Source organism: Pristiophorus japonicus, unplaced genomic scaffold (assembly GCF_044704955.1).
Source record: "Pristiophorus japonicus isolate sPriJap1 unplaced genomic scaffold, sPriJap1.hap1 HAP1_SCAFFOLD_279, whole genome shotgun sequence".
NCBI lineage: Eukaryota > Metazoa > Chordata > Chondrichthyes > Pristiophoridae > Pristiophorus > Pristiophorus japonicus.
Window position 1 is genome coordinate 527756 of NW_027252549.1, and position 17669 is coordinate 545424.

General features: G+C 42.5%; 1 pseudogene; it reads left to right on the forward strand.

Moving 5' to 3' along the window:
- The first annotated feature begins 219 nt into the window (after positions 1-219).
- On the forward strand, positions 220-14649 carry LOC139247669 (Ig heavy chain C region-like; annotated as a pseudogene).
- Positions 14650-17669: the final 3020 nt, after the last annotated feature.

Consider the following 17669-nt stretch of genomic DNA (forward strand, 5'->3'; position numbering starts at 1 on the left):
GGATTCAGACAGGGAAATAGGGGAGGAGTCAGTCTGCTGCTGGGGGAGGCATGTGACTCCCAGTCCCCATCCCCCTCTCTCTCACACACACACACACACACAAACACACAGGGGACCGGACAGTTTAAATAGCGGGACCCAGCTCCAGGTTCACAATCAGGAGGCGGTGTTGAGGCGCCGAGACACCTTCCCGAGACAGTTACACCGAGAGACCCGACGATGGGACTTGCCCCGTGTCTCTGTTTGTTTCTGGCCTGCTTCACCTGTGAGTATTTCTCGCTGCTTCCGTGACACAATACAAGGCGGCTTCAGATATTGTGTTTTTATTACTATTCATTGATGTGAATGTTCTCGAAAGTAATTACAATTTATTTCATTCTCTGACAGATGTCCAGTCCGAAATCGTGCTGACCCAGTCGGCTTCTGTGTCGATGAAGCCCGGAGAATCTCACAAACTGTCCTGTTCAGTGAGCGGGTTCAGTTTGGACAGCTACTACATGCACTGGGTTAAACAAGTTCCCGGGAAGGGGCTGGAGTGGCTGCTTGCTTACTATAAAGCGTCCAGTAGCATATATTACGCGCCTGGAGTGGAAGGTCGGATCATCCCTTCAAGAACATCTTCCACAACCTACATCGAGATCAAGAATCTGAGAACCGAAGACACCGCCATGTATTACTGTGCAAAAGACCCACAGCGACCCGAACCCGTCTTGGGCTCGTACTGAAAGTGATCGAGAGCAATTGCAGCAACTTCCATCGAATTCTAGGTCAGTAACGGTGTAAAGTATATCAAGAGATGTGTATAACCTACATTGCAAGAATGTATTTGCTGCAGCAATAAACTGTTTAAGAATAAAATGCACATTAACGAACTTTGTACAGATGAAGATGGTTTATCGTTACTGTGTCCAGGATTAGCAACGAGGATTCAATGAAAGCTTTAATATTGTAACTATGGGTAGGACTTTGGTCCATTTCTGCGCTCTCAGAAAGAATCATCATTCGACAATCAAAATCTGATAAACCTTTCTGTTGATTGAGCAATTTATTTTCTGCCAGCGTTAATCAGAGAATGAGTGGAGTATTTGTGCGGGTCCCTGCCACTGTGGTACAACAGTGGGGTCACGGTGCTGTACACGGCGAGCGCCTCGTACAAAAACCCCCCACACGGAGTTTGCTCACGCCTGCGATCATTGCCACCGCAGGAGATTCGAAGCAAACGAGTCTTGAAAACAAGCAATGGCTCGAAGTAAAATAGATTAGTAAAATGACCAGCACAACTTGAAATATCTGGCTGTTGCACTCTTATGGGAGTCGGAATGAATTTTTTTTAGAGCACTGTGTAATTTAGTCTCTGTATTTTACAGTTAACTGTCAGCTGAAGTATTTGGCACGGCATGTCTCACTGTGGTACAGTGGGTGGCACAGCAATTACTGTCAATACAAAAACCCCTCAGCACTAATTGAGTAAGTCTGGGTCAGTGCTCGCTTTCACAATCCACTGTATCTGCAGTGAAGTCCTATTTATGTCCAGCACTGTCCTACCAGCACAGTTTAATATGGATAAACTGATCATTATTCATTGATCAGTTGGTAATTTCATGAACTGTTCACGGGTTGCTCTGTGAAATATATAACACCAGTGCATTTATAAAGAGTGAACAATATCCATTAATACATTTATCATTTTATGAAGATCCATTGTGGTTTTACTTTGCCTCTGGGATGTGAATATTTAAACTAATGTTGGATTGCTGTCTGTTTTACGCAGTGCCGGTTATTGTGTGACCCAGCCCAGGGAATGTAACACTGTGACGGCATGGACTACTGGGGAGAAGGCACCATGGTGACAGTGACAGCAGGTAAGAAACATTCACTCTTTCTGCAACTGTGGAATTTGTGTCTTTATTGTATATTTCTGTTTATTTCAATAATTCACTGATTCGCTGGGTTCTGTACTGAGATTTGTTGCTATGTTTCATTTGATTCTGTTGCAATGCTTTTATGGAATGAAACTGCTTCTCCACAGAACATGTTGTTCAGGGATTGATCCCCAGATTGGTGTGATTTGGTGTTTATCTGCCGATGGGACTCTGTGCCTGGGTTACTTTAAACACCCAATGGTTGTTAAATCCTTTGGTGTTTCTGCAATGCTTAATCTCTGCAACATCTAATTGCTGCATGTTTTCTGATCAAATGCAAATATTATATTTAAATGTGTTTGAAAGGTGATTCTAGGCAGAAACAGAAAGCTTTAGATGTTATAAGTAAATGTAAGATATTTTATTGTGTTTTATTTTTTGATAATTGCAATGTCATTTATTGATCAAAAGTTGACGAATGCTCATATATGTGAAATGTTACTGTAATGAAGAACTATATAATTAATATATTTGTGATATGAATCAGATTGAACTTAATACAAATGAATAGAAATAACACGCAATAGCACAACAATATCCTATATCAATATTAATTGATTAACATGATCCATCTAATCACAATTCTGCTCTCATTATTTTATATTTCTACTTATTTCAATAATTAATTCGTTCAGTGATAGACAGGTTCGCTGGACACTGCATTGACATTTTTTGGCAATGTTACATTTGATTCCGCTGAAACCGTTTATAGAATTAAGCTGCTTCTCCACAAAACATTCTGTTGTTGTATTCAGCCGCTCAGTGCTGTGGTTTGCTGTTTAGCTGCTGAGCAGAGAGTGTGTCTGGGTTACTTTGAATAACAAAACTTTTGTGAAACTGTTTGACTTTTGTGCGATGTTTATCTCAATGACATCAAACTGCTGCAAGTTTTTATGATCCGTTTAAAACTGTTTCAAAGATAATTGTAGGCAGACAAAAAGCAGGTTTATAAATCAAAAATCGTTACTAAATAATGTTCTCCATCTTATTATTTAAGTGAGAATTACAGGTTCAACTATTAACCTATGCTTTATGATGCACACATTTAATCCATGAAATATTGCTGTAATTTCGAATTATACGATTAAAAATTTGCAGGTTGAAGGGTAGTTAAATAAATATAACTCAAACAATTATAATACGGTAATATTGCCCAATATCACTAAATATGCGATGCAATTAATATTCTTGCATTAACCATTATTCGCATCCCACAATTCTGCTGCGCACTGGTCACAATTAACGTGAGCAGAAAATTTAAGAGGCTGGCGACAATTTCTGATTCGGTCTGAAATGATTTTAATAACAGCATACTGATTCCAGTTCAAGAAGGGTCTTAAATTAATTATCTCCCTGTTTTACACAGATCCACAACAGATTGTATTCAATTATCAATTAAATGCGAGTTGTAAATTACAGTTTGTAAATGTCATAAATCTGACGGGTTATTAAATTCTAAAATTACGTAATTTGTTCAATTAAATTTTTTGTTTCATAGCGAGACAATTACCACTAAACTAATCTGTACCATTTGTAAGATGATAGCCTGAGCGTTAGACGTCGCTGGCAGTCAGAGCATTGTTCATATGATTCTATTTAAATTCAAGGAAAGTTCAGACTGACAGACACACAACTCATTCAAAGTCAAGCTGATTAATTTAATTACCATAAGGTCAATGTTATTTTTGAATTGAATAACAACATCCAGTCTCCCATAGCTGTGCTGCATATGGGGTAGAATTATAGAGAGTGAACACATTACATTTAAGAGTTATGTTTAACTGAGGTTCATGTTAAATTCATCACCACAATCTCTCCTCCATTTGCTCATGAAATGTCAGTGTCGCAGATGGCCTGAATGAATTCTTCCCCGCCAATATTACGTTGATCATTCTGGAAAGTAGTTTCAATAAATAGCTTAATAATTAATTTACGGGCATTGTGTGAATTACGGGAGTAAAATATAAAAAAGATTCTCTATGTTATTAAATAGTGGAGTCTATGTTACCGACTGCACACTTGTCTGTTGCCTGTGACTTCATAAAATATATTTTACAGTTAAAAATGAGGATAATGTTTAAACTGGAGGGCCCTGATTTAGAAAACATACAGCGTTACAGCCCAGTGATAGTTAGTGAGATGTAACAACGGCCAGACATTGAATTATTTAAAATAGTCCACTCCTAAATTCATCATGTGAAATCCACTCTGAGAAAAGAGGGAGTTTATGTTGTATCAGAGAGTTCAGAAACATGCAGAGTTTACATGTTTCGCGAGAAGGGGGGAATATATTGGAAGCTCCTGATCATTTTAACTTATTCAAATGTGATTTGAATCAAGTAAACATAATATATTAGTCTGAATGTCTTCATCTTTTAATATGATTCTTAATATGTTAAAATTGATAAGTGCCATATTAAATTAACTGAAACGCTAATATGTCACACGTTACGAAGCAGGAACATGATTAAAATGAATATATACTAATTTTATTATGATGCAGTATTACATCAGCAAACATCAATATTACTTTAGCGTATAATATCAGTGTGAACTCATTAACCATTAATGAACTCCCACAATTGCGATGTATACTGGACAGGATTACAGTTACTGCAACAACTCTCGGGTTGGCGAAAATTTTAAATTATGTCTAAGATTAACTTAGTAAACAAGCCTTGTCTTACTCAGTTTTGTTCAGATGGATAAGGTGTCGCCGCAGATTTTAATGAATTAACTTCGTCTTTTGCCTCGATGATTTTACAGGTTATATTTAATTATGAAATTATATTGAACCAGTGGCTAATCGGTTTTCAATGTAACTGTTTCCTGGTATGTTAAATTCCTACTCTGAAAGGTAGTCCCGATAAAATGCAGCAAACTACCATGGAATGTAGATTATTTCGATAAAATTGTTTTCATAATTTGTACGATTGTGGAGATGGAGGGAGACATGATTGGAAGTCGAAGAAAGTTTTCCAACTTAATATCAGTTTAATTTTTTTTAAAACGTGCACTTTTGAGATGATCGGAAATTGACAAGAGACCAATTGTAAATCAGCTTTATTGAAACTGAAAGATGGAACCATCTATCTGCTGAGAGCAAGATTGTGCCTGTTCTCTTTCTGTGAGCCAGCTCACTGTGTGAGAATCAGGAGCCCTCCTGATTGGCTGTAAACCTTCCACTTTGTCCTCTTGTATTTCGATGAGTACAATTCGACTCATTTATTTGAGAAGTTTGTATCTCTGAAAAATGTGACAGTTTCAGGTTAAGTTAGAGGAGGCACCTCACAAATGGGACCAATAACGCAATTTTTGGCATTCAGAAGCAGAAGTTCAAAAACACTTCTGTTAAACTGTTGAAGGTGCTTTAATCAGTTTCTAACCCATGCTATACCTGTCCCGGGAGTCCTGATGGGACAGTGAAGGGAGAGCTATACTCTGTATTTAACCCCTGCTGTACCTGCGCCGGTACTGTTTGGTGCGACAGTGTAGAGGGAGATTTACTCTGTATCTAACCGGAGAGACCTGCCCTCGGAGTGTTTGATGGGACAGTGTAGAGAGAGATTTACTCTGTATTTAACGCATGCTGTACCTGCCGTCGGAGTGTTTGACGAGACAGTGTAGAGGGAGCTGCACTCTGTATCTATCCCATGCTGTACATGCCCTGGGAGCGTTTGATGCGGCAGTGTAGAGGGAGCCTTACTCTCTATTTAACCATTGCTGTATCTGCCCTGGGACACTGGGAGTTTTGGATGGGATCGTGCAAAGTGAGAATGTATTCTTTATCTAACCCGTGTTGTAGCTGCCCTGGGTCAGTCTGATTGTGCAATGTATAAGGAGCTTAACTCTGTATTTAACCCGTGCTGTAACTGTCCCGTGACTCTTTGATCGGACAGTGTAGAGGCAACATTTACTCTTTATCTAACTCGTGTTCTGTCTGCCGTGGTAGTGTTTGGTGGGACACAGTAGATGGAGCTCTGCTCTCTATTTAACTAGTGCGCTACCTTATCTGGACTGTTTGACAGTGCAGTATTGGCATGGCTTTTCTCGAAATCAATCCCTTGATACAGCTGAGCATAGAGTGCAGAGGGAGCTTTACTCTATATTATTTGTAATATAACAGACCTGAAAATGCTTTATCCAGGGGCATTCAAGCAGCCTTAATTTGTATCCAACTAATAAAGTTCGAGTTAGCAAGGCAGATATGTTCAAATAAATATTTCCATTGCTCCAATGAAACAACAATGCCTTAATTGAGTTTAACCTTATTGCAAAATAACTGCTTCATTTTTGATTAATTGATAAACGTTAAACATTTTGAGTATCAGATAATGATTGAATGAGATTGGTCTGATCTTGAGTTCAATTTCAGAACAAACAGTTTCTGGAAAAGATTGAAATGGTCAGAAAGCAGCGCCTGTTCTGATCTTATGGTAGGCTGAAAGTTAATTTGACAATTTAACTGGTGAATGTCGAACTCCTGCTTCAAATAACCATCATGGGAACGTTATGTTTGAAATCAGCATTTCGTTCAATTGTTTTTTTTTAATGCACAAGGTAGGGACAGACGCAGGTCAGATGCAGCTGTTGGACTGGGTCACAACACAAGGCACACAGTAACTGAACTGCACTTCTGTGAAGCATTTAAAGAAATACATTCAGCCTGCGATGAATTGCCATTCACAATAATCTTTCAGACTCTAACGGTATCCAATTGAATCGTTTGAGCCAAATTTCTCAGTCCCTTTATTTTAACTGTCCCAATTCACTATAACAGACAATAAACATAGATCTGATAGAGGTGTTCAACATGATGAAGCTTTTCTAGAACTTAACCCTCTCTTTTAAAAAAAAATCCCCTCATTTTCCCTCTAGTTCTTTTGCCAATTATTTTATATCTGTGACCTTTGATTAACGACGTACTCATCAGTGGAAATCGTTTCTCCTGACTTGCTTTGACAAAACCTCTCTCAATTTTGAATACCTCTATTCGGCCTCCAATTAATTTTCACTGCTTTAATACACAACCCCAGCTTTTCTAATCTTTCCACCTAACTGAAGTCTCTGGTCCTTGGTATCATTCTGGGGCCTTGTCATCCTTTCTAAATTGTGGAGGTCAGAATTGTATACACTACTGCATCCGATGTCTAACCAGTGATTTGTAAAGGTTTAACATGACACCCGTGATTCTCTATTCAAGGCCCCTTTTACAATGGCAATAACGCATACAATTTAGTAAACTTCTTATCAACTTGCCCGGTCACCTTCAAAGAGATGTGAATATGTACTCCCAGCACCCTCTGCTCTGGCACCTCCCTCAAATTAATGCCTGTTAGATTATATTGCCTCTACATGTTGTTCCTCCAAAATGCATTAAATTGTATCTGTCATGTGCCTGCCCATTTCACCAATCTGTCGATGCACTCCTGAAGTCCGCTGCTATCCTGCTCACACATTCCCACGTTGCCAAGTTTGCATCATCCGTGAACTTGTAAACTGTATTCCCGATAACAAGTCCAGGTAATTTATATACATAACAGGAAAAGCAATGTTCTTCATACCGATCAATGGGCGACCCCACTACTCTTCTGTCAGAAAAAACATCTGTTCACCACTGCTCGCTGCCTCCTCTCCCGCAGCCAATTAAATACCCAAGTTACCTCCATCCCTTTAATCACATGTGCTTCTATTTTCCGAATAATTCTTTGATGAGATACTTTATAAAATGCCATTTGAACATCTATATATAACACATCTATTGCAACAGCATCATCGACCCTCTCTGTAACTTTACGGTGTAGACCGAGATTTCAGTATCTGACCAATAAACCACAGGTGTTTCAGTAATCCGCACAAACCAGAATCGAGAGATACCCATATCAGCAGTAACCAGGTTCTTCTCCTTCCTAGCATAGACCCGGCTGATACCCAATCGATTTATAATGTTTAAGTTTTGCCAATATTAGGTATTTGGAGAAGAAAACCTGTCCTGATGTTTAGATTATGTTCGGTTCGAACAACAACAAGAAGTGCCTGCAACGACCCAGAAGGCAGTGCATGTTCTCACTGGCGGGAGGCTGGAAAATAATTTGTAAAATTAAATGGAGCTTTTAAAGAGCATCGTTCCATATAACCGGCTTTGGGAACCGTACATCATTCGGATTATTTCATGGAGTGATTGGGAAGAGGAAGGTCAGGAGACATCCAATCAGTAACAGGGGACAGATCACAACTCATACTGCATCGCTCTTCCTCCAATTCTGAGCAGGAAAGAGATAGGCCCGAATCAATCCCGATTGAGATCAAACTTGAATCCGAGATATCAGGCTGTGCAAAAGTTCCCGGTTCAAATCAGAGCGCTGAAGTAATCAATTCACATTTTAAAGGAAACTTCAACCATTTATTTGAACGTCCTATATTTTCCTGGGAACAAAGAAGATTTAGATGAGGTCTGATAGAGGGGTTTTGGAACTATGAAGGGTTTTATGAAGGGATTCGGGAAACATATTTCCCCAGGTCGGTGAGTTGGTGAGTAAATGGCACTGATTGAATATCAGCAGCAAAGGAATGAAGGGAGAGGGTATTATTGTACTATTCTACACAGGTGCTGTTGGGACATGGGTTGTCCTATCAGAAAGAGGGCTGCATGCAGAATCCATAACAGCTTAATAAAATTGAACGTTTGAGAAGAAGATTGGGAATTGGAAGGTGAACGGGATTATTGGAGAGATCGTTCAGAGGCGTGATGGGCCGAATAGCCTCCTTCCGTGCTTTAAAGTTGTATTATTTTATCACTCTCGGTCATGCTTATAAACATGCCGGGATTAAAAAAAGTTAATACAACTAGTAGATCTTGCTGTAGAAGTTGTGTGATTAGGATAATTCACCCCATCGACATTCAACCAAGTGTATCCCCTGAAAACAATACTTGCATTTATATAGCGCGTTTAATGTAGTGAAACGTCCCAAGACGATTCATACGAGCTTAAGGAGGTAAAATTTGATATCAGGCCACATAAGCAGTTTTCTTTAGTATGGTCAGCAGTGATTCTGGCAATTGACCAAAATCTTGGTCCAAGAGGTTAGTTTAAACAGCATCTTAAAATGGAGAGTTGACTTCACTTTAATATCATGGAATGGCCTGATTTCGTGCTGCTAATAAGATTATGAGAGCAAAAGGATGCAGGGAGGAACTCAGAATATATAATGTGAAATAATTTACTGTTAAAATGATTGGAGATTGAGGGGAGAGTTCCATAATAGCAGGAAGAAATCCACGATACAATATCCCAGCATTCACTCCGTAAAAAGGGGCCTGCTGGACAGAAAGCCCCTTTAAGTCTCGTGACTATCCTTATGTACAGGACTGGAGTTACGTGGAGGCGTTTCACGTCGGATCTCATAATTGCTAGTAATTCAAATGTTGATGTCGGGTTTGATCGGTAAATGATGGATTTAGTTTACCCCGTAGTGAAACGTTTAGTTGTTTGGTTATTTTATAAGCACTGATTACAGAGTCTAACTTGTCCACTTGGCCAATCTTTCCCAGCGACACCATCTGCTCCCAAACTCTATGCCCTGCTCTCCTCCTGTGAACAACCCGACACTGGCGGCCCCGTCACCTATGGCTGCTTAGCGATGGACTACTCCCCGGAAATCACCAGCCTTTCCTGGAGGACAGAAGAAGCGCCGATCACCACTGGATTGAAGACCTACCCGTCAGTCCTCAACAAGAAGGGAGCCTACACACTGAGCAGCCAGTTAACCATCAGCAAGTCATTGGTGGGGAGTCGCCCAATCTACTGCGAGGTTCGACGAGGTGGCTCGGTCTGGGACGTAAAAATGCCAGGTGAGTGCTGTGGGATACAAGGAAGGCAAATTGTGAAAAGCAGAGATGATATGTTCAACTTCTATACAACCTTGGTTAGACCAGACTTTGAGTAATGTGCACAGTTCTGGTCTCCATCTTACACTTCGAGTCATTGCACAGCTCTGGTCTTCATATCACACAGTGAGTGCTGCGTACAGGTCTGGTTTCCACATCATATTTAGAGTATTGTACACAGATAAGGTCTCCATAACATTTTAAGAGTGCTGCATACAGGTCTGGTCTCCATAAACATCTCAGTGTGCATTCCGATCTCCTAATCAAAATTCGAGCACTGCGCATAGTTCTGGTTTCCATATCACACTCAGAGTACTACGCACATGTCTGGTCTCCATATCACATATAGAGTACTGTACACTGCTCTAATCTCCGGATCAGATCAACTGTAATGTGCATAGTGCTGGTTACCATATTATAAGAATGATACAGAGGCACAAGGACGACACCAGAACTGAAAAATTGCAACTGTCAATAATTGCTGAACGGAGTGGGATTCGTTTCTCCAGAAAAGGGAAGGCTGAGTGGTGATCAAATGGTGGTCTTTAAAATTATGAAGCGATTTAAAGGTTAAACGTAGATAAAATATTTTGCTTGAACAGGAGCCCGATATTGGGGCCATAAATATAAGATATTCACTAATAAATCCAATAGGGAGTCCAGGAGAAAGTTCTTCACCCAAGGAATTGGTAAAATATGGAACTCCCTGCCGCATGGAATACGAGGCGAACAGCATAGATGCGTTTCAGGGGAATCTAGATAAGTACACGAGGGAGAAAGGCATCTAAGGTTATGTTGATAGCAGGTAGGCAATAGGGAGAGAGGAAGCCCATGTGGAACATAAACATAGGCCTGTTGGGCCTTATGGTCTGTTTCGGTGATGTAGATTATATGTTAAAAACCACTTTAAAGTTCTTAATTGTTTGGATTGTAACAAATAATCGCCATAAAATGTATTTTCTTGCAGGTCCTGTGGTACATCATCCAGCTGTTATCCTTACCTTGAGTTCCAAGGAAGAAATCACCAGCAGCAGATCTGCAACCGCCGTGTGTTCAATCATCGATTTCCATCCAAAGTCACTGACCGTGAATTGGCTGAAGAATGGACAAATTATGAAATCGGGCTTCATCACCTCTCCCGTATGTGAGGTGAATGGGAACTTCTCGGCGAGCAGTCGGCTGACATTCTCTGCCGCGGAATGGTTCGCCCACTCAGTCTATACCTGCCAGGTCTCTCATCAAGGAATCACCCAAAACCGAACTATCACCAGATCTCCGGGTAAGGGACACCGCCCCGGGAAGTTCCGGATCACTCTGAGCGCTGATATCAGTCAGGGCTTTTATCGTAATTAGTAAAAAAGCACAGAACTATTTCTAATTTCTAATCATACAGTTTGTTTTTCCTTTCGGTGTAAGCCCTGACTGAGGATTCCTCACAGTTCATGATTCCGTCACTTCGCCAAAGCTTGCCCTCTGCTTGCCCTTAGTCTCAGCTTTATCCTGAGTTGCCTGAGCATATTGGGAGCGACAGTCGGTGTCTCCAGGCCTTTACTATGTAAGGGCCACTGCTAGAAATTGCTAGAAAGGGTGTAGACAAATAAAGTGACCTTGGCGTGCATGTCCACAAATCCCTAAAGGTAGCACGCCATCTAAATAAGTGGGTTAAGAAGGCAGACGGAATATTTACCTTTATTAGTCGAGGCATGGAATAAAATAGCAAGGAGCTTATGCTTGAACTGTATAAAACACTTGTTAGGACGCAGCTGGAGTAGCACGTGCATTTCTGGTCACCAGGTTACAGGAAATATGCGATTGTACTGGAACGGGTGCAGAGGAGATTTACCAGGAAGTTGTCTGGACTGGAGAATTTTGGCTATGAGGAAAGATTGGATAGTCTGGGTCTATTTTGTTTCGAACAGAGGAGACTGAGGGGAGACCTGATTGAGATGTATAATATTATGAGGGGCCTTGATAGAGTGGATAGGAAGGACCTGTTACCCTTGGCAGATGAGTCAACAACCAGGGGACACAGATTTAAAGTAATTGGGGCGAGGTTTAGAGGAGATATGAGAGGAAATGTCTTCATCCTGAACGTCGTGTGGGTCTCGAAATCACTACCTGAAAGGGTGGTAGAGGCTGAAACCCTCAGCACATTAAACAAAAATATTGGATATGCAATGAACCTACAGGGCTACGGACCAAGAGCTGGAAAGTGGGATTAGGCTGGATTGCTCTTGTTTGGCCGGCGCGGACACGATGGGCCAAAATTGCCTCTTTCCATGCTGAAAATATCTATGATTTTACGATCTGCCTTTTTAGAACACAGCATTCATTTCTGGGCACCACACCGCAGGATGGATAAACTGGCTTTAGAGCGGGTGCAAATCAAATTCACCCGAATGATACCGGGCTAAAACGGTTAAATGATGAGGACGGGTTAGGCTTGTATTCCTTTGTGTAGAATGTGAAGAGGCGATGTAATTGAGGTGTTTACGTTGATAAATGGAACTGATGTGGTAGATAGCGAGAAAATATTTCCTCTGGTGCGGTACTTCAGAACCAGGGACAGAACCTTAAAAGTAGATCTACACCATTCAGGGGTAATGTCAGGAAGGATAATTTCACGCAAAGTCTCGTGTACATCTGGAACTCTCTCCACCACCCCTCCCCCGGGCCTCCCAAAGCTGTTGAGGGTAGGGGTCAATTGAACATGTCAAAACTGAGATTGATAGATCTTTGTTAGGCAAGGGTGTAAAGGGTTGCACAACCAAAGCGGGTAGATGGTGTTGAGGTAGATATCAGCCATGATCTGATTGAATGGCAGAACAGGATGGATGGGCTAAATGGACTTCTCCTGTTCCTATGACTCTATTACTGTTCTGCGGTTATATTCCCTCCTTACTCTCTCTCACTAGACATGATAAAAGCTCACTAATGACAGAAATTTAAAAAAAAACTACTTCACATCAGTATTGCAATTTATTCCCCATGACAAAAGACCCCTTGAAATTCCCTCCCCACGACCTTTTACTTCTGCTCTGCCGGGGGGGGGAGGGGGCTGCGACTGGTTCCTGCACATTTTCATCAACCCCAAAATCACAAGACACCAGAAAATTAACTTTGTTTCCTGTTGCAACTATAATCCTGGATTTGATTTGACACTCGTTTTGACCCAGTGTAATTTTCATGTAGAGCTCTTCATCCTGGGGGTGGAGCCATTATACTGAGCGCAAATGCGTTCGGGCAGATGGATCGATAGGCGGGCCTAGAGGAGCAAGGATTTTCGGGACGAGCGCTATTCAGTGCATAACACAATTGCACCCCACTTTATTCAATGTTTTATGTCGGGTCTTTGCCTCACAGCCGATCACAGGTGGCGCTGGGTGCAAATACACTGGAAATGTTAAAGCGTCTCCCGGGATGGTTGCCAATTCGTTGTCCTTCCAATAATGATGGTTGTTAAGCAACAACGAGAGGTTAATATCTCAAAGGTGATTTATTATACTTTAGGGAGTTAAAGCAGAATGCTGCTATCCTGACTCTGGAGATGAAGCTTTGCTTGACTTTCATTTCTGCTTCACAGAAGATTCCTCGTGCAACGATCCAAAAATCACACTTTCGCCGCCGTCACTCGAGCAGGTCTTAATGGAGGCGACAGTGACCTTAACCTGCATCGTGTCTAATGCTCCTTTTGGAGTCACCGTGTCCTGGGAGCGGAAAAAGGACATTTTGAAACCAGGGAATCACGGTGAACCGGGAGAGGGCGACAGTGTGATCAGCAAGTTAGACATCTCGACACAAGACTGGCTGAGCGGGGATGTGTTTGACTGCGTGGTGAGCCATCGGGATATGCACACTCCGATCAGAGGTTCCATCCACAAGGAAATGGGTGAGTGGCGTGATTGTAGTAACACGTGAGAGGCTCTGACTATTCCCGGTGCTTGTGCATGGGCCAATTCGTTCTAATAAGTATTTTAATAGATTACTTTGATAATTCAAATGGTAATCCCACGAACTAAACACTCTGGGCTATGGGATGATGCATTTAAGGGGAAGTTAGATAATTGCAGGAGGGAGAAAGCAATAGAAAGACATGTTACGTGGTTTAGATGATGAGCTGGGAGACGGTTCGTGTGGAGCATAAAAGTTGGTATAAATCAGTTGGCCGAATGGCCTGGTTCCTAGCAGTGATTCCTGTGTAATTTTCCAGTACAACTCTTCAAGCTCCCAGAGAGAAGGATTTTATTCCATTCTGTTCTGGGCTGAAAAACTGGACAGGCCACAGAGGCGAAAAAGGGAATCCTTTAAAATTCCGCGCAAACCACGTATCTCGCTTATTTAACCACCGGTATCATTGTCTCTGGAAGTCTCCAGTTTATTGATCTTTATTGTAATTTATCTGCAGCTAAAGATCCGCGGGAACCGGCCGTGTCTGTCCTCCTGCCCTCGGCAGAAGAAATCTCCGCTCAGAGGTTGGTCAGCCTCACCTGCTTAGTGAGAGGTTTCTCCCCCCGAGAGATCTTCGTCAAGTGGACCGTCAATGACAAGCCGGTGAATTCGGGCAACTACACGAACACCGAGGTGAAGACGGAGAACAGCAGCAGCTCTTTCTTCACGTACAGCCTGTTATCCATTGCAGCCGAGGATTGGGCCAGCGGTGCTTCTTACTCCTGTGTGGTAGGACATGAAGCCATCCCCTTGAAGACCATCATCAGAACAGTCAATAAATCCAGCGGTAAACCCAGTTTTGTGAACATTTCTCTTGGTCTGATGGACACCGTCAATGCTTGTCAATGAGAATCTCTCGATTGCATTTCAGTTCTTGAATAAAAACCAATAAAGGCCTTTTCTTCCAATCGTGAGTTACACACACAGCCGCTCAATTAATTTTGTTTCCCATTTTTGCCAAGAGGCGGGCTGTTAATGTGAAGCAGAATATCTGTCGGACTTGGGCACAAAGCTTGTACAGCCAGCGCGCCCAGCTCAGATACACCACAGTTTGGAGACAGAGTGAAGCTCTTTCATGACAGGATTCCTCAAAGTAATTTCAGCAACTTTCTTCCCACTGGCAGAACCTGCAAAGTTCAATTTTCCGACAAACAAATGCAGCACATTTAGATCTATGTGTCATTGTTTCTCGTGTTGTCCATCCCTTCAGATTTGGGGCCGGTTTTAATTGGCAGCATCGCACCCTCTTGGATCTGAAATGAGGGCGACACGGGAACAGGAACTGTACCTCCCACTGCCCCACCAGAGAGAGAGAACAAGTCAATTGTTAAACCCCCTGTACCCCCACTGCCCCACCAGAGAGAGAGAACAAGTCAATTGTTAACCCCCTGTACCCCCCACTGACCCAACAGAGAGAGAGAACAAGTCAATTGTTAACCCCCTGTACCCACCACTGACCCACCAGAGAGAGAGAACAAGTCAATTGTTAACCCCCTGTACCCCCAGTGCCCCACCAGAGAGAGAGAACAATCAATTGTTAACCCCCTGTACCCCCCACTGACCCAACAGAGAGAGAGAACAAGTCAATTGTTAACCCCCTGTACCCACCACTGACCCACCAGAGGGGAAAGGTCAATTGTTAATCACCTGGACCCCCCACTGCCCCACCAGAGGGGAAAGGTCAATTGTTAACCCCCTGTACCACCCACTGACCCACCCGGGGGAGGGGAAATGTCAATTGTTAACCCACGGTACTCCCACTACCCCGCCAGAGAGAGGGGAAATGTCAATTGTTAACCCCCTGCAACTCCCACTGCCCCAACAGAGCGAGGGGAAAGGTCAATTGCTAACCCCCTGTACCCCCCCACAGCCCCACCAGAGGGGAAAGGTCAATTGTTAACCCCCTGTACCCTCCACTGCCCCACCAGAGGGGAAAGGACAATTGTTAACCCCCTGTACCCTCCACTGCCCCACCAGGGGGAGGGGAAAGTTCAATCGTTAACCCCCTGTACTCCCACTACCGCACTAGGGAGGGGGGAAAGGTCAACTGTTAACTCATTGTAAGACCACTGCCCCAACAGAGGGAGGGGAAAGGTCAATTGTCAACCCACTGTACCTCACTCTGCCCCACCAGAGAGAGAGTGGAAAGGCCAATTGCCAACCCCCTGTACCTCACACTGCCCCACCAGAGAGAGGGGAAAGGTCAATTGTCAACCCACTGTACCTCACACTGCCCCACCAGAGAGAGAGTGGAAAGGTCAATTGTCAACCCACTGTACCTCACACTGCCCCACCAGAGAGAGAGTGGAAAGGTCAATTGTCAACCCCCTGTACCTCACACTGCCCCATCAGGGGGAGGGGAAAGGGCAATTGTTAACCCCCTGTACCTCCCACTGCCCCATCAGGGGGAGGGGGAAGGGCAATTGTTAACCCCCTGTACCTCCCACTGCCCCATCAGGGGGAGGGGAAAGGGCAATTGTTTACCACTGTACCCCCACTGCCCCACCAGAGAGAGGGGAGAGGGCAATTGTTAACCCCCTGTACCTCCCACTGCCCCATCAGAGAGAGGCGAAAGGGCAATTGTTAACTGATTGTGTTTCAGATCCTCCAACACAGTGAGGGGAAACGGCAATTGTTAAGCCACTGTACCCCTCAATTCCCACCAGAGAGAGATACCCATCGTTGAATTGTTGCATTCCGTCGCCTGACGTCACCTGGCGTCTCACGCTGAAAACATTTACACAGAGCGGGGAAGAATGCGTGCAAAAGTGAGTGCGTGTGTTTTTGTGAAAGTTCACGCTTACACATAAACACACAGAGACTTACACATAAACACGCACATAGGCACACTTACACAGGATATTACACGTGCCCAGAATATAATACACACGTTTATTGTCTGAACCAGTTATTAGTACTCTCTTAAAGTTTGAATGACAGCAAAAATACACACACGCACCCTAACACTAAACAGACAAAAACACACGCATTAACACACATACACACACACACACGCACACACACATGCACTTACACTCGCATAAACACACACATCAACACAATCCCACTAACGCATAACACACACACACACATTTACATGCGAACACACACATTTACACATAAGCGCACACATGCTTACCCCTAAACATACACAATACTTACACATAACCATACACACACACATGAAAAACACACACGTGAACGTACTTATACAAAACACAGACATTTAAACATAAATACACAAAATTTCATACAAACACACAAAGACCGACAAGTAAACGTACACAAGCGTACGAAAATAAACACACACTTACACTTAAATATAGATACATAGAATCGCGCATTAACACCCGCAAACTTGCATATCAACATTACATTAACACACATCAACACACAAACACAGACTAAACCAGAACAAGTGATCGTCATGCACATATATGTAAACACTAAAGTGCACAAAATACATCAGGCTATCGATGAATATAGAATTAAAATACACCCTTGGAACAGTCTCCCAACCATTATATTCAATAAATCATTTCTGATGTCATAATATCTCACATTCCTCTATTCTGGTCCTACACACACACTGAATTAACGTTCTTAGTTGGAAACTGATGCAAGTTAATTAAGTTCAGAACACTGACCGTCACAAACTAATCAAGATTATAACTCACATCTGACGTCTTACACTGCCCCCTTGACAGTCTCCAAATAATTTGGTCGCTAAAACTATTGTTAAAATAATCGGTATCGCTCAGTAAACCTCCCTCGATATTACATCATACTATTCCCGAACGGTAAATCCTATGAAATTGATACAAAATCAATGAGCGTGTCACATTGAAGGAAAACTGTCAAATTTTCCAACACGGACGTAGGAGGATCATAAAGGAAGAGCGACTGTGGAA